Source organism: Terrapene carolina, unplaced genomic scaffold (genome assembly GCF_002925995.2).
Source record: "Terrapene carolina triunguis isolate 2854851 unplaced genomic scaffold, T_m_triunguis-2.0 Scaffold113, whole genome shotgun sequence".
NCBI classification, from domain to species: domain Eukaryota; kingdom Metazoa; phylum Chordata; order Testudines; family Emydidae; genus Terrapene; species Terrapene triunguis.
In genome coordinates, this window is record NW_020664464.1 from 26,386,679 (window position 1) to 26,405,052 (window position 18,374).

At 43.3% G+C, this 18,374-nt stretch overlaps 1 protein-coding gene across 1 annotated transcript in view; it reads right to left on the reverse strand.

The window, feature by feature from the left end:
- Nucleotides 1-12,203, reverse strand: part of CDC42SE2 (CDC42 small effector 2) — a 114,675-nt gene extending 102,472 nt beyond the window's left edge. The window contains exon 1 of the mRNA XM_024196517.2: nt 12,005-12,203. The gene's annotated coding sequence lies outside the window, so the exon portion shown is untranslated. The remainder of the gene's footprint in view (nt 1-12,004) is intronic.
- Between the last annotated feature and the right edge of the window lie 6,171 nt (nt 12,204-18,374).

The window sequence follows — 18,374 nt, forward strand, 5'->3', positions numbered from 1 at the left end:
CCTGGAACCAGTAACCCCCAAACTCACCCAAGGCGTGCTCCCAGATCCTGAGGGCACACAAGGAACCTCTGGTGAGTGTACCTTTGTAAATATTACACATGGTTTAAAAGCAAGCGTGTTTAATGATTAATGATTAATTTGCCCTGGCAATCGCAGCCAGTACAGCTACTGGAAAAGTCTGTTAACGTGTATGGGGATGGAGCGGAAATCCTCCAGGGACATCTCCAGAAAGCTCTCCTTCATGTACTCCCAAAGCCTTTGCAAAAGGTTTCTGGGGAGGGCTGCCTTATCCCGTCCGCCATGGTAGCACACTTTACCACGCCAGGCCAGTAGCACGTAGTCTGGAATCATTGCATAACAAAGCATGGCAGCGTATGGTCCCGGTGTTTGCTGGCATGCAGACAACATCCATTCCTTATCTCTCTTTGTTATCCTCAGGAGAGTGATATCATTCACGGTCACCTGGTTGAAATGGGGTGATTTTATTAAGGGGACATTCAGAGGTGCCCATTCCTGCTCAGCTGAACAAAAATGTTCCCCGCTGTTAGCCACGCGGTGCGGGGGAGGGGTGAAGTGATCATCCCAGAGAATTGGGTGTGTGTGTGGGGAGGGGAGTAGTTGGGTTTGTGCTGCATGTTAACCCGGAAACCGCAGCCCCTCCTTTTACACTGCAAACCCATTTTAAATGGCCAACCCAACGGGTCCTTGGTATGGGAAATGAGGGCGCTGCTGTTTGAAACCATTCCCACATGTTATGAAGGTTAAAAAAGCTAAAAGACTGTGGCTTACCATGGCTGCCTGCAAGCCGAAATCAGTTACCTGGCACTGCGTGAGTGATCTCTCACACCAAACCAGCAGGCCCTCAATATAAGAGGAAAAATGCGACCTTGTAACGAAAGCACATGTGCTGTGTAATGTGAACAGCAAAATTTAACGTGAAAGTGTGTACCCATTGTTCTCTAAAATGTGTCTTTTTTAACCATCTCTCCCTTCTCCTCCACCAGCTGCAAATGTTTCTCCTTCACAGAGGCTAGTGAAGATTAGAAGGAGAAAACGGCAGACTCGGGATGATATGTTCTCGGAGCTCCAGATGTCCTCCCATGCTGACAGAGCACAGCAGAATGCGTGGAGGCAGACAATGTCAGAGTGCAAAAAAGCACAATATGAACGAGAGGAGAGGTGGCGGGTTGAATCGCGGGCTGAAGAGAGCAAGTGGCGGGCTGAAGAGGATAGGTGGCGTCAGCTTGCTGACAGAAGGCAAGAGTCGATGCTCCGGCTGCTGGAGCATCAAACTGATATGCTCCAGCGTATGGTTGAGCTGCAGGAAAGGCAGCAGGAGCAGAGACCGCCGCTACAGCCCCTGTGTAACCAACAGCCCTCCTCCCCAAGTTCCATAGCCTCCTCACCCAGACGCCCAAGAATGCGGTGGGGGGGGCCTCCGGCCACCCAGCCACTCCACTCCACCCCAGATGATTTCCCAAGCATCAGAAGGCTGGCCTTCAATAAGAGTTAAAGTTTTAAAGTTTTAAACTGCAGTGTGTCCTTGTCCTTCCCCCCTCCCCTACCCCACCTGGCACTTCCCTCCTCCCCCACCCCTCCCGGGCTACCTTGGCAGTTATCCCCCTAATTGTGTGATGAATTAATAAAGAATGCACGAATGTGAAGTAACAATGACTTTACTGCCTCTGCAAGCGGTGCTCGAAGGGGGGAGGGGAGGGTGGTTAGCTTACAGGGAAGTAGAGTGAACCGGGGAGGGGGGGGGTAGGGTTCATCAAGGAGAAACAAACAGAAGTTTCACACCGTAGCCTGGCCAGTCACAAAACTCGTTTTCAAAGCTTCTCTGATGCACACCGCGCCCTGCTGTACTCTTCTAACCGCCCTGGTGTCTGGCTGCGCGTAATCAGCGGCCAGGCGATTTGCCTCAACCTCCCACCCCGCCATAAATGTCTCCCCCTTACTCTCTCAGATATTGTGGAGCGCACAGCAAGCAGCAATAACAATTGGAATATTGGTTTCGCTGAGGTCTGTCCGAGTCAGTAAATTTGCACCAGCACGCTTTTAAACGTCCAAATGCACATTCTACCACCATTCTGCACTTGCTCGGCCTATAGTTGAACAGGTCCTGACTACTGTCCAGGTTGCCTGTGTACGGCTTCATGAGCCATGGCATTAAGGGGTAGGCTGGGTCCCCAAGGATAACTATAGGCATTTCAACATCCCCAACGGTTATTTTCTGGTCCGGGAAGAAAGTCCCTTCCTCCAGCTTTTGAAACAGACCAGAGTTCCTGAACACGCGAGCATCATGTACCTTTCCCGGCCATCCCACGCTGATGTTGGTGAAACGTCCCTTGTGATCCACCAGGGCTTGCAGCAGCATTGAAAAGTACCCCTTGCAGTTTATGCACTCGGTGGCTTGGTGCTCCGGTGACAAGATAGGGATATGGGTTCCGTCTATCGCCCCACCACAGTTTGGGAATCCCATTGCAGCAAAGCCATCCACTATGACCTGCACGTTTCCCAGAGTCACTACCCTTGATATCAGCAGCTCTATGATTGCGTTGGCTACTTGGATTACAGCAGCCCCCACAGTAGATTTGCCCACTCCAAATTGATTCCCGACTGACCAGTAGCTGTCTGGCATTGCAAGGTTCCACAGGGCTATCGCCGCTTGCTTCTCAACTGTGAGGGCTGCTCTCATCCTGGTATTCTGGCGCTTCAGGGCAGGGGAAAGCAAGTCAGTTACAGATAATTAGAAATGTTATCCCTGCTTGCTTTTTAAACTACTACAAGTACTTGGCTGGGAAGACAGATCATTAGATACAATTTTTATCATTAGGTTTCATCTTAAGATATGAGGAGCCTCAACTCACATTTCTTATACGAAGTTTTTTCCAAATATTATCATAAGAATGAATCAGTATTTTTCATACAACAATTCTTTTACAATGCAGGAACATCACTGTACACAATTAGCCTGAGCAAACATTTAATATTTATTGCCATTTCAGCTCAGATACAACTTAAGCCATAAGAAGTAGGAGGAACAATTACCCAACCAAGGACCGCATTGGCAACTTGACAGTAGACAGACAGCCAAAATCAATAGCAAGAGCAGGCTGCAGCAGGGGGATGTTTAAATGAAGAGGAAGCACTGGATCCTGAGACCTATAATCTCTACAGTCTACATTTCAGTATTAAAAGGAAGTAGCGGCTGTGGGCCATATATTAACCAATGAATGAACCATTCACTGATCACCTTAAATCTAAGCAAATTAACATCTAAATTAAAGAGTATTTTGAATATTGCAAAGAATGTTTAAAATCTAAATTAAAGCTATACTAAGCCCTAGAGAAAGAAAATTCTCTCTCAGAGTGTTCCCTGGGCTTCTGATTTTGACATCTACTTTCTGGTTCCCTATTGGGGTTTTTTATTAAATTATTATGTTATTATTATATTTGTATTGTAAGTTTGAATCCAAGCACAGCCCTAGTATTATACCACTCTATCTAGCTACCTCAGCCAACCTGGATGATTTCATCTTGCCTTCTGCTAGCCCAGCACTCTATAGCAAGTGGTGTCCTTGGGGATGTGTCATAAGAACATAAGAATGGCCGTACTGGGTCAGAACAAAGGTCCATCCAGCCCAGTATCCTGTCTACTGACAGTGGCCAATGCCAGGTGCCCCAGAGGGAGTGAACCTAACAGGTAAAGATCAAGTGATCTCTCTCCTGCTGTCCATCACCACCCTCTGACAAACAGAGGCTAGGGACACCATTCCTTACCCATCCTGGCTAATAGCCATTAATGGACTTAACCTCCATGAATTTATCCAGTTCTCTTTTAAACCCTGTTATAGTCCTAGTCTCACAACCTCCTCAGGTAAGGAGTTCCACAAGTTGACTGTGCGCTGTGTTTTATTTATTTTAAACCTGCTGCCCATTAATTTGATTTGGTGGCCCCTATTATGGGAACAAGTAAATAACTTTTCCTTATTCACTTTCTCCACATCACTCATGATTTTATATACCTCTATCATATCCCCCCTTAGTCTCCTCTTTTCCAAGCTGAAAAGTCCTAGCCTCTTTAATCTCTCCTCATATGGGACCCGTTCCAAACCCCTAATCATTTTAGTTGCCCTTCTCTGAACCCTTTCTAATGCCAGTATATCTTTTTTGAAATGAGGAGGCCACATCCGTACGCAGTATTCAAGATGTGGGCGTACCATGGATTTATATAAGGACAATAAGATAGAGAATAAGATGGAGACTATCCCCTTTTTAATGATTCCTAACATCCTGTTTGCTTTCTTGACTGCCGCTGCACACTGCGTGGACATCTTCAGAGAACTATCCATAATGACTCCAAGATCTTTTTCCTGATTAGTTGTAGCTAAATTAGCTCCCATCATATTGTATGTATAGTTGGGTTATTTTTCCCAATGTGCATTACTTTACATTTATCCACATTAAATTTCATTTGCCATTTTGCTGCCTAACACTTAGTTTTGTGAGATCTTTTTGAAGTTCTTCACAGTCTGCTTTGGTCTTAACTATCTTGAGCAGTTTGCAAACTTTGCCATCTCACTGTTTACCCCTTTCTCCAGATCATTTATGAATAAGTTGAATAGGATTGGTCCTAGGACTGACCCTTGGGGAACACCAATAGTTACCCCTCTCCATTCTGAAAATTTACCATTTATTCCTACCCTGTGTTCTCGGTCTTTTAACCAGTTCTCAATCCATGAAAGGATCTTCCCTCTTATCCCATGACAGCGTAATTTACGTAAGAGCCTTTGGTGAGGGACCTTGTCAAAGGCTTTCTGGAAATCTAAGTACACTATGTCCACTGGATTCCCCTTGTCCACATGTCATAATCACAAAATGCCAAAGAGAAAACAGATAAGAATTACTAATCAGTGAGTGCTAGGAAGGTTTGGGACAGGGACTGGGAATTCTGTTACCAATAAAAGGAAGTTAATATACTGTGGTAATTTTTTCAGAAGGTAGATCACTAATTATGGCTCTAATCCTAACAGAGGGAAACATGTGGATGGACCCTTATGCATAACCAAATACCTCTGTTACTCTGCCCACTGTACAGAGGAAGATAAAGTAAAATGCTCCAAGTATGTCAGCACTCATTTAATTGTGCCTCCAAGAAGGGTGGCTAATTAACTGAATACTTCTACTCCTGTTGAAGTATCAACCTCTACGCTAACTACAAATATACTGCAAGCCCCAAAAATAAACCTTCTCATGGGACACTCTCCCAATTTATCAGTCCGTAACTCTCCAGCAGTTATAATTGCTGCAAGGAATGTGAAAACAGTAACAGAACAGAGTGAAGAGGGATACAATTAACATAAGCTTGTTTTAATATGGTGGGTGCAGTTACCTGATTATGCCTATCCTGCTTCCATTTTGTATCCAAGGTCTTTATTTCCTCAATCTCTCCCCCTACTTAAAGCCCTCATTGCTCACCCAAGGAAGAAAGACACCACGCAGTTGTGCATGATGCAGACAAGTGCTTTTAGCTGGTCAAAATACCCTCAGAAACTTTGAGAAGCTTTTGACTGGTTCATGGCTAGCCATAAGCATCACTGCTTGAAGACTAATGTTTTACCCTACTGTGACAAAAAACACTCCACAGACCCATTTTCAGAACCACTGTACTTCAGAACGTCATTTACAGCAGGCAGATTTTTACATCCTCAAAGAACAAAGTATGTATTTGGGGTGTGGGGGAGGAGAATACCAGCTTGTTTTAAAATCACAGCTGACACTTATAAAAACTAGCAATAGACTGATTTAACTGACAAATATTTAGGGGACTAGATCACTTAGTACATGAATTGTTGTGCTTTCACCTCTGGGAATCCAAATCCAATTGTTGCCATGGTGCCTGAATATATATTTTAATGAGATAACTAGTGAAGTGTCCTAAAGGTTTGGTAGTGCCCTCTCAGCTTAGAAGTAACCACAGATAAGCATGTGTGAAGCTCATGAAGACTCAAGGACCAAAACTGTCACATTACTCTGATCTGATTTTGATCTTTTAAAAAAAAAATGAAGGTATTTCATAATTTGAGTAACCATGTATCACTGTTATCCCCCAAAAAGCTAATCAATTTTGGTCTCATATTTGTGCTTGTTTTTTGTACTGTGGCAACAATTTGCATGTGGTCATTATTAAGAATCTAAATCAGTATATAATTTTGTCAGAACAACACGCAGAAGCAAAACATCAGATCTGACAGAAGAATGGTAAGATTGTTGTATTTCAGTTTTTGAATTAGACACTTCTCAGAGGCAAAGGCTTCCAAAATAAGATGTGCTATGTTTAACTTTTGTGCTAGAACTTGTATCTAAAATAGTCTACAGGTGACATCAAGAGTCACCATTCTGTCTATTAGGTTACATTCCAATATGCTTTTGGGTGAATAGGTTCTAGAATGGGGAGTCATGCAGGTGAAAATTAAACTGAACTATTAGGAATGAAGCTGGAGGTTGACCTGAGACACAGAGCATTCAGGATGGCTTTCTGCTCAGAAAGCAAGCTCTGAAAAAAAGAGATTTAGCAATAAGCATCACTGCTTGAAGACTGACTGATGCTTCATCAGTGTGACAAAAAATGACTCCACAGATCCATTTTTACCAACACTGGTTTCTAAAAAACCAGTTACAGCAGGAAGATTTTTACACTCAAAGAATAGTGTATGGGAAGAGGAAAGCAGGTGGTGGGGAGAATACCTTCTTGTTCTCAATCACAGCTGATGTGTTTACTTAATTCATTTCTAAGAATCCTGTCCATGATTGCTTTTTACAGACCAATCCAGTACTTATAGGAGAGGAAAAGAACCTGTCTGTGGCACTGCTAAAGATGGCATATTTGAAATGTATACTATGCTGCTAGCATTCGCCTTAGGGCACTTCAGAGACTGTTAGGGAGCAAGATGTCTGTGATATTAAGAGGACCATTAACTCTTCCAAACAAGCCTTCAGAATTGTGAAGCACAAGCATTTTGGTTTAAAACTGACACATTGTTCTGAAGGCATAGGTAGTCAGAGTACTTATCAGGAAAGGCAGCACCAAGCTTCTACAATGTCCACTAAATTTATGAACATGAAGTCAGAAAAACCTTCATGTAGAAAGTATCAAAGCAACCCTAACATCACATCAATGACAGAGCTCTTAAATTTTTTAAGCTAGCTTAGTTGTTTTGAGTTAAACATTTATTTTATTAATAGAAGAAAACACAGACCACCATGAACAGAAATGGGAGAGTCATGAAAAGTTGATATGAATGTGATGAGAGGAGGCACTAGCAAACCCTGAAAAAAGGGCCATGTTGACCTACACATGGTCCTCTTCCCCATAATATCGGATCGCCTGATGAAAACCAAAGATGTTTAAAGAGAGAAACAGATATGCAGAGCTAAGAAGGTGACCACAGATCATTAGCTAACCACACCATCCAGATGTGTTCTTATGTAAGGAAAGAGTCAGTAGTTCTAGTCTGAACCAGACCTTGTGCAAATATGTGTTGTACTAACATTCTCCACTGGCCACTGAATTGCAATCCTAATCTGCTATTGGATTCCTGACCTTGAGCTGTCAAGTATGATGAGAAGTTCGATGGTTGATTTGTGATGTGGTCAAAGGATCACTTGAAGATAAATATGAGACCACCAAATTCAGTCCAATTTGAGTCATACATAACATGAGCTTCATCGTTATCAACTGGAGTTCAGGGGATATTTGCACACAAACTACTACTACAAAAAAAATCTTGATGGGTAATCTGCTCACGTGACAATCAAGACAGGCATTTGTCAGAGCTGTGTGGGAAAGTGCATAATGCTGGCCACATTATGATGGCTCTAATTCACCCAAAAATGAAGTTTCAAAGAGATTTGCATGTAATATCAAGCAATTACAGATACTTCCAAAGAGCAGTTTTATGTCAGTGATAACTTTTAAAAACTTGGTATAAATTAATAGATGTGCCTCAACCATATAAACTTCATGCCTAATTTGCAGGGTTGATGTATTCAATCACATTAAATGAACCAAAGCAATAATGTCATAATGCCAATGTAAATCGTGTTTTAAATAGAAAAGTTTTTAAACTTGTTCTTCCAGGGAAAAAACTGCATTACAGAATAGAATAGAAGCGAAGCTATATTATTGATCTAACAGTTACCAGGGGAAATCTAAAGCTGAATTATATTTGGCTTAGAATTCTAGTTAAAAAAAAAAAAAAAAAAAAAAAAATATTTGCGAACCAGCCAGAAGCTAAGGACAACAGAAGCATACACAGAATTCTAAAGAGTCAGTCACATTCCCTGGCATCACATTGGATCACAACCTCACCCTAGTGGACAAACAACAAATTTTGACAGTGACTGGTGGTTAACATTTTTTCATCACAATCTAGTTTTCCCCACTAAAGACTTAATAGTGTTAGTGCCTAATACAGTTCTTGCTGAAAACAAGTTTCTAAGCATTTCTTATTCACTGTAAAGCCTCCAAGTGACATGAGATGGTTTCTCATCACCACTAGATTACTCATGATCTATCATTATACTGCCTGTTCTCACAGAAAACAAAACAAAACAAACAAAAAAGTCACTTAGAACACTCTGCTGCAGTTTTCCTCTTTGTACTATTTTTTCCCTTTCCCTTGCTAAAATCAATCAACTTATTTTTTTGGACAACAGGAACCAAGACAAGATGTTGAAAAAGCTCCTGCCGTCTTTTTCTATCATGACAAGCTTTCCTCAAATCGTTACAATGCCAGCTACTGTAGAACTCTGACAAGCACTTGGGGTCAGAATTAATGGCATGCATCAAGACAAGTTGTTTTTTCTTGTTATATAATATAAAAATAGCCAGTAGATTTAGAACTCTGAGTCTCACCTATCTCTACTGTGATAGCATAAAGCTGTAGGAGATTCAGGCATGGACTAACAAATTATATGTAATGACCCTACAGCTTCCTTTATTCTTCACTCAATCAGTGCAACAACAGGTTATAAAAATACTTACTAAGGCTAATTTTATAATTCCTGATTTACAGATCTTTGGTATCAACAATGTCATGAAGTTTCTTGAAGAAGAAGAAGAAAAAAAACCCCCACAAATGAATTCTTTGTTGTAGGAATGACTCCACTACTTCTCAGAGAGAAAAGCTAGAAGAATATAGTTAGGAACCTGCTCTTCTGTAGAAAATGCACTAATCACTAATAAAGTCATTTTAATTATCAAGAAAAAAATATAACTTTTGCTTCTAAATTTCTTACTGCACCTAAGAGAAAAACTACAGATTGTTTAAACCCCAATCCTGCAAATACTTACACCTATGCTCAACTTTATGCAAAGTGAATAATCCCACTGAACTAAGCAATGAGTTCAGTGAGACTATTCACTTACAGAAGTATCTGCAGGATCAGGGGCAGACTTCTCACTCTCCAACATTTAATCTTTAACATTGCCTTTTTTGGCAAAAAGGGAAATGACAATAGAAACTGAAAGAGATCAGGAACAGACTAAGAGTTGCACAGGTGTATTGACAATGCAAGTGGTGTCATTTCCAAAATGACTTGCTTACCTCCAACAATTTTTTAGTACTATGAATCCCCAAAGATATTTCATAATGTTCTGTAAAAGAATTTCACCAGCTATCAGCTCTTCTCTACTTAGATCAACATGGGTATGAGCAAGGTAGTATTATATGGGCAATTATAAACTAGAAAGACAAACTTAATCATTGGACAAAATTCTAATCTCACTTGCACCAGTGTAAATCCAGCATACCACCATTACAATCATCGGAATTACTCAAATTATACCCATATAAAACAGAACAGAATTTGGCCCTTTGTGTTAGGATTCAGAAGATAAATGAAGAGCTTAAAAATAATATTACATAAGCTTTTCTGTCACAGAAAGATATATCTTTAATTTACTAAATCAAGTTAACCATTAAGCTATGATAAAGTAGTAAAATTTTGTCAGACAGCACTCAAAAATTAGCTTTAAGTTTTTATTTTCAGGAAAAACTATAAATAGCTGTCATCACAGCACTGGTTGTGGGTTTTTTGTTTGTTTGTTTGTTTTAATTGCCTCTAGAAGATCTTGTTACTCACTGAACATAAAAATAAACATTTTTCTTTAACATTTACCCCAAATCACCCAAAGAGCAGTCAGCCTCTGGTTCAAAACAACATGAAGAATTTGTGTGACACTTATTTCATGCTGGATGTCTAAGTCACAAATCTCACCTCAGAATGTTATATTTTCTTAGCCTATGAAAAGCAATAGTTTATGCCAAAGTTCTTCACACATGGTTAGTCATACAAAATAAACTTAAAAACATGTCAGGGGTTTGTTACTTATTTGAAAAGGTGACTTTTTAGATGTTTTGTATTAGGAACACTGAATTTTGAAATTAACAGGTTTAAATTCAAAGACAGATAAATTCATATATGCAACACTACCTTACAGTTCTGATGTGCTGCTGCTAACTCACCAATGATTTTATACATACAGTTTGTGGATAGTGTCAGGTAATTTTCCTAGAATGAATTTTTGTATTTTACTCAGATTTGTATTATGTAACAATAAAAGCTGACACATCAACCATGAACTCATTAACACCTCCATACCACCCAATAATGGACAAACGTTTTTCCTCACATATGCAGTCAACAGTGCCCTGCTCCTGTTCAGTTACCAATGCTGCATTACAGTGCCATTACCACACCCTCTGTGCCAAGAAAAAAAAAGCAAAAAAAGAAGCCTCCTTTTGTCCTTGAGCTCAAGAAGCACTTGCACTAAACAACCTGTTAAAGCATCACCTGTCCCCCTCAATGTTCTCAATTGTCATATTTTCCCCAGAAACAGCAGTTTTTAATATTTTTGAGCAAATGAAACTGTCCTTGCTGCACTTCGACAAAAAAGGAACAAGGAAATAATTGCTAGTATTTTATTTTAAATGTTGTAGGAGCATCACTTTACTCACAGTGAAGCCTACAGCCTTGTGGAAAGGAAGCAAATCTGGCCTTATAATCACTGTAGATAAGCAGGGGGAGGGAGAGGAGAAAAAAAAATACATTTGTGCTCTAAATCCCTATTGGAGTTTCCTCTCCTGCTCTCTTTAACTCCATGAGAAAGAGCCAAGCTGTGCAGGCACTAATTCTGTTAATGTTCTGATTAGCTTGGAGGGAGGAGGGGAGAGAAAGCCCTAGATTTTTTTGCTTACTAATATCCAATTGCAGGGTTTATAGCCTATTTAAAAAAAAGTGTGTGGAGGCGGGGGGCACGGCACTGTGTGTAGGATCAGAGAGACTCGGCTTCCCTTCCCCAAAACCTTTGGTCCATGCCATTGAGAAACCTGACCTGCCACTGACAACAGCACTGGCTATGCAATAGCACCAAACATTTGCCAAGTTTTTTTAGCCTTCTGCTCCCACTTGCTTCACACTGCGAGAACTATTGCACAGTGAGCCTTCATTTCTGCCCTGCGTGTGGGAATTCCCCCTCCTCCTGCTTTGGCTTTGAAGGAAGAGAAGTGACAACAGAATGGAGAGCAGAGGACTTTCCCAGGGATGAAAATGGAGCTGCAGGCTCTGGTGCATTACACCGTAGCCCAGTGGGGTCCACACAGGTATGGCTGTCTGTTTCCCACAAACACACCCGCACTATAGATCACACTAGTCTTCCAGATGGGGATGCCAGCCCTGCGCCCCCAGCCCTGCTCCCCTCTTCGCTGGCAGAAGGCTGGGCGAGCCTGCATCCCTGCTTTACTGCTGCAGCGGAGTTTGGGGAGGGGGGTGATGGTGGAAGGCGGGGAGGGGGGGTCGCTCTGCTCTCTAGGGAGGAAAACAGGCCACTCCCAGTGCACATGAAGCCGGAGGCTTTCGAAGGAGGGGGTTACATAGAAATGGGGGAGAAGCACGAAAATTAGGCCCCTTCTGCCCCATAAACCCCCCAGTCACTCACCTCCCGCTACAGCAGCGCCTGCTCCTTTGTCTGGCTTCCCCTCGCCTCCCCTCGGCACCTCCGTCTCCCGCCGGGTGCCCGCAGCGCTGGGGAGGATGGAGATGAGATCAGTGCGGGAGGCTGCTGAGCCCGGGCGATCACATGGAGCGGGCGGGGGCCGCGCCCACTCCCCTCCCCGGCTGCCCCGGCTCTCGGGCGGCGGCGGGCGCTGGGTGCTGGGTGCTGGCGGCGAGGGATGCGGCACGAGCAGCGCCTGGCTAGAGGGATTTTCCGTCGCCCTGCCTGGGAGCCGAGGCGAAGATGGCGACCTCGGTGCTGCTGCGGGAAGGGAAAGATCCCCCCCAGGCCGGCCCGCTCAGCTCCCGGCTGCTGCACCCGCTGCCGGCTCGGCGAGTAGGGGAGGGGACAAAGGAGGCCGGGCTGCCGCTGCCCGCCAGCCCTGTGCGCAGCCCCGCTCCTCCTCCGCACTTTCAAACAGCCGCCAGAGCCGCCCGGGTGCGCCCGGGAGAGCGCAGGCAGCCGGCGGGGGGCGCCCCCTGGCGCCTGGTCTGCAGCGCCCGGCGGGGAGAGCTCCCCGGGCGCCCGCGGCCAGGGCGTCCCCGGCGGGAGGTCGCAGGCGCCCAGAAAGCGGAGCTGGGCTCACCAGCCAGTCCCACAGACCTGACGGCGCAGCCTTGGCCCCGGAGTCTGTTCTCCAGGCCCGGGTCCGCGGGGGATGACTGCACAGCCTCAGGCACCCTGCCACCCCCACCCAGCCTCTCTGGCAGCCTTGGCACAGCGGCCAGAGCACTGTAGGGATCAGTAACGGGGGCAGGTCCCCATCCTCAGGGATTAGCAGTCTTGGAACCCTGTTCTGATCCCATTGACTTCAATGGGACAGCTCAGGAGAGTAGGGGTAGCAGGACTGGGCACTCTGTTATAGTCCTAAAGAGGAGCTCTGTGTAAGCTGGAAAGCTTCTCTCTGTCACCAACAGAAGTTGGTCTAGTAAGATATTACCTCACCCACCTTGTCTCTCCAATATCCTGGGACCAACACAGTTTACAACTACATTGCAATCCTATATTCATTTATGTTCATCCTACATTTTCCTTTGAATTTCCACCTGTCTGAAAAACAACAGGACACTCCTGTGGTTTCCTGATATACAACCAGTCTTCTTTCTGTGAAAATGTTTTCATAAAAAAATATTTAACAGGGCACCTGAAAATCAAGGAAATAGCTCTGAGTGCATCTTTTAGAGTATGTGAAATGCTATTTACTTTCTGCCACAGCCGTGGGGGTCTCCTGTTCCCTTCTCCTGTGAGAGGAAAATTTGACACATGGTGTTTGTTGCAGAATACTGGAGCTCCCATGAAACATAGTCTAAAAGGACTTAATTGTCGTCCTGCATTTGTCAGTCCTGTTTCCTTCCTTGCTTTACAAGACCTTGATTCTGAGAGGTACTGCACAACCTCAACTCCCATTGAAGTCAATGGGAACTGAGAGCACTCGGTGCCTTTCAACAGATGATCAGAATCTCACAGGGTCAGGGCTGCAACAAAATTCCCAGATGCCCTGGATTCTTAAATTAGGTCCAGGTTCTGAGCACCTTTAACAGCTGACTGCCTCACAGGATGGGGCCCTTAATCAGCGATGGCAATAGCAGCCTGATCTTACAAGCGGGCTGACTGCCTCTTGTACATCCTCAGTTCCCGTGGATTCAAAGGGATGTGAGCTGCTTAGCACTGTGCATGGGGCACTCCCCTCCTTGTAGATTTGGCCCTATCTGAACAAGGAGAAAAGGCTGGGCTTTCACTCCACTGAGCTGAAAACTACAAGTATGGAGTAGAACATGAAACGTGACTGATGTACAGGGTTAGATCTTCCTCGTCAGTTGGCAAGGGTGGTGACAGCCTTCAGTGGAAACTGTCCATTAGTTTCCAGCTCTCCACATTAAGAAAAGCGGTAATCCTTCTTGTACCAGGTCACATATACCCAATTTTATGGATCATATATAGTTCATTTTATGAACAAAAATGAACAATGTCACAATACAAAAGAATTTTCAATAAACTGCACTTGAACAGTATCATACAGCTGAATGGTGGGAGTCTTTTCTACAGTGGAAAGTTTCTTTACCTATACCACCTAGAACAGAAGGTTATAAAGCAGTCTAGGTAAGGGAGCATACAAAAGATATCTAAACATTTAAAAAATGGTCTTTATTTTGAATGCACATGAATAATTCCGAATTTTATACACAGTAGTAATACAGGCTTAAAGTTCTTCATATATCCTAAATCACTCTGAAAAGCAACTGTTAATGAAACACAATAGTCTATCCTAACAATGTTTTCCACTGATTTTTCTTGTCTTTTTGCCTGTTTTTCTCTCTCTTGCTGTTGAACATTTTTCTGAATTCTTTCTATTTACACTTTATTTGTATCTGCAATAAAAATATTAAAAATGTGTTGAATCCAGAACAACTGAGTCCCAGTCCAGTAGTCTAACCATAAGATCATTTTATTTCTTAGATTTTAAAATGGGATTTTAGAATTTCACCCCTCAAGATCTGTCTGAAGGAGGCAACAAAGTAATATTGAAGAAAAATATAGCACTAGAATAACTGTATGAACACCAGTTCATGCTGGAGATTAAATGGTTAAATGGAGATGTTGGGGTTTGGTAGATTTGCATAGAAAACTTTCTGAAGTGTCATCATCCTGTGCTGTCAAGTCCATAAGCCAAGACTGGGGACCTTCATATCATGATCTATAATTTCTATGTGCAAGATATACATGACGTCCAGCTGAGACAGTTGCACGGCTCCTACTGCCTAAATTTTCCATTTGGCCTATTTCCAGACCACAGGAGTTTCAAGCCAAGTCTTGGCTGTGGTTTGCACAGGATGCAAATTTGTGGTATGTCTACACTACAGAGACTATACCAGCATAGCTATGTTGGCACACAGTGTACTGACAGAATGTTTTTAATGTCAGTGTAGGAACACCGAATGGAGTTAGCTATGTCAACAGAAGCATTCTTCCATCAAAATAGCTGCATCTACACCAGGCGTTATATCAGCATAGCTATGGTAGTCAGGGGAGTGGTTTTTTTAGACCAGACCTTGGTGACTCCAGTAAAGACCTGTCCACATTACAGTTATCACTGTATTTTTAACCAATTTGTGACACTTTCTTTGCACCCTGTTACAACAAATACAGTTGGAGTTGTGTCCACACCAACAGCTTCCTTCACAACACAACCATTCATGAGTCAACTGTGTTTATGCATCCCCATCACCCATGACTTACATGTTTTTTGTTTTTGTTTGTTTGTTTTGGATCACTCTAAGAATTTTTGGGCAGCTATCCCATCGTGCTTCAGCAAGGGTTAGCGTATCACAAAAGAGTCATGAGACGCACAGGGGCACAGTTAGGGGGCCCATCTACACTGCAAAAGAGTGTGCCAAATGGTGTCATAAGACAATCATGTGCCAGCCTGTGCTCCTGGCAAGGACAATACATATTTAACTGCCATGGTTACTAATAGAGCATTAATCATGTTGTGTGTGAGAACAAACTGTATTTGGAGCCAGCCATGCTGCTAACTGGATACAAACTTGGTTAAAAGTTGCAGTGTAGACAGAACCTAATTGGATAACTGTAATCTGGCCACCATTTGGGAGACACAGCAAATATACTCTGTTTTATTACCATGCTAGTTCTTAATAGTGTTCAACCATCTTTCCTTTACTTCCCCTCCAACCATTTCTCTAATCCCCTCTTCAATAAAAATTGGACATTTTCCTACTAAGAATTCCTTCCCAATGACAAACAATCCTTAACCAAATGCTGATTATTTTCCACTCACTGGTTACTCTCTTTCCATTTTTATGTTAAGCAATAACCGCACCTTTCAAGAGTTTCATTCTTTTTCCATTCTGTTGCCTACACGGTCTAACTTGAACATCTGAAAAAAATCACGTTGAGCCCAATCCATGTTCACATAATCCAGGCTTCTGTGATAAATAATATTTCTCCTTCCTGTGTGCCAAATGCTTACTGGCAGGCATGTCAAATAGGTCAATATTAGTGTTTTGGGTGTCGCCTAAAGAGTCTCATCTTCATACACTGTGACACCCAGGGAGCAAAAATCCTCCATTTGCTGAGTTTGGTTGTATAAGTGTTGATTTTTAAAAGGGAAAAAATGTTTTCTAAATCTGTTTTTCCCTGACTTATCGATTAAGTTAGGTTACAGGACTATGCTATGTGTATTGTGGAGTCCAGACATTGGAATCAACCATTCAAAAAAAGAGTCTACAATGACCATTCCATTTAATTTCTGATTAATAATATTGTGTTATTTAAAACAATGCAAAACTAAATCCTAATTTAACCATATTGCCACTAGTTCTCCATCACACCTGCTGCACTGCCTTTGTCTATTAACTTTCCATAGAAATTAAAGAACTATGTGGACCTACCTGATCTATTCATCAGTAAGCTAGGTTCATTCCACCTGCAATGTTTGGTAGCAGCCAAGCAGTAGCAAGTTATAAAAAAAATAAAAAGAAAAGAAAAAGTTGCATAGGGGACAGTGGGCCAGGAAAGATCAAAATATCGAGAGAAAAAATATGCAGTATAGGATGCAACAGCAATAAACACACCATGGTAAAGAAGATATTCCATAACAGTACATTTTCATGAGCTAGTAGTTCCTTAGAATCTCTGTTCTCCCAAGGGAGAATAGATTTTAGTGCCCATATGAAGTCCCGTACTGCCCATAAGATTTTGCTCGTGGAAGTATACCAACTCCCCCTTCTATCTTGGGCCTGGTCTACACTACAATTTTAGGTCGAATTTAGCAGTGTTACCTCGATTTAACCCTGCACCTGTCCACACGACAAAGCCCTTTTTTCCGACTTAAAGGGCTCTTAAAATTGATTTCTTTACTTCACCTCCGACGAGGGGATTAGCGCTGAAATCGGCCTTGCTGGGTCGAATTTGGGGTAGTGTGGACGCAATTCGACGGTATTGGCCTCCGGGAGCTATCCCAGAGTGCTCCATTGTGACCACTCTGGACAGTGCTCTCAACTCAGATGCACTTGCCAGGTAGACAGGAAAAGTCCCGCGAACTTTTGAATTTCCTTTCCTGTTTGGCCAGCTTGGCGAGCTGACCAGCACAGGTGACCATGCAGAGCTCATCAGCAGAGGTGACCATGGAGTCCCAGAATCACAAAAGAGCTCCAGCATGGACCGAACGGGAGGTAAGGGATCTGATCAGTGTATGGGGAGATGAATCCGTGCTAGCTGAACTTAGGGTGACCAGATGTCCCGATTTTATAGGGACAGTCCCGATTTTTGGGTCTTTTCCTTATATAGGCTCCTATTACCCCCTACCCCATTTCCCGATTTTTCACACTTGCTGTCTGGTCACCCTAGCTGAACTCCGTTCCAGTAAACGAAATGCCAAAACATTTGAAAAAATCTCCAAGGGCATGAAGGACAGAGGCTATAACAGGGACTCGCAGCAGTGCAGCGTGAAAATTAAGGAGCTCAGGCAAGCCTACCAAAAAAACAGAGAGGCAAACGGCCGCTCCAGGTCACAGCCCCAAACATGCCGCTTCTATGATGAGCTGCATGCCATTCTAGGGGGTGCAGCAACCACTACCCCAACCCTGTGCTTTGACTCCGTCAATGGAGTAGAACGCAACACGGAAGCGGGTTTTGGGGACGAGGAAGATGAGGAGGAGGAGGTTAAAGATAGCTCACAGCAAGGAAGTGGAGAAACCGGTTTCCCCAACAGCCAGGATCTGTTTCTCACCCTGGATCTGGAGTCAGTATCCCCCGAACCCACCCAAGGCGGGCTCCTGGACTCTGAAGGCGGAGAAGGGACCTCTGGTGAGTGTACCTTTGTAAATATTATACATGGTTTAAAAGCAAGTGTGTTTAATGATTAATTTGCCCTGGCAATCGCGGCCAGTACAGCTACTGGAAAAGTCTGTTAACGTGTCTGGGGATGGAGTGGAAATCCTCCAGGGACATCTCTATAAAGCTCTCCTGGATGTACTCCCAAAACCTTTGCAAAACCCATAGTAGGGTTAGTTGGGTTTGTGCTGCACGTTAACCCGGAAACCGCAGCCCCTCCTTTTAAATTGCCAACCCATTTTAAATGGCCAACCCAACGGCCACTTGGTATGGGAAATGAGGGCGCTGCTGTTTGAAACCATTCCCACATGTTATGAAGGTTAAAGAAGCCAAAAGACTGTGGCTTACCATGGCTGCCTGCAAGCCGAATTCTGTTGCCCGGCCCTGTGTGAGTGATCTCTCACACCAAACCGGCAGGCCCTCAATAAGAGGCATAATGCGATCTTGTAACGAAAGCACA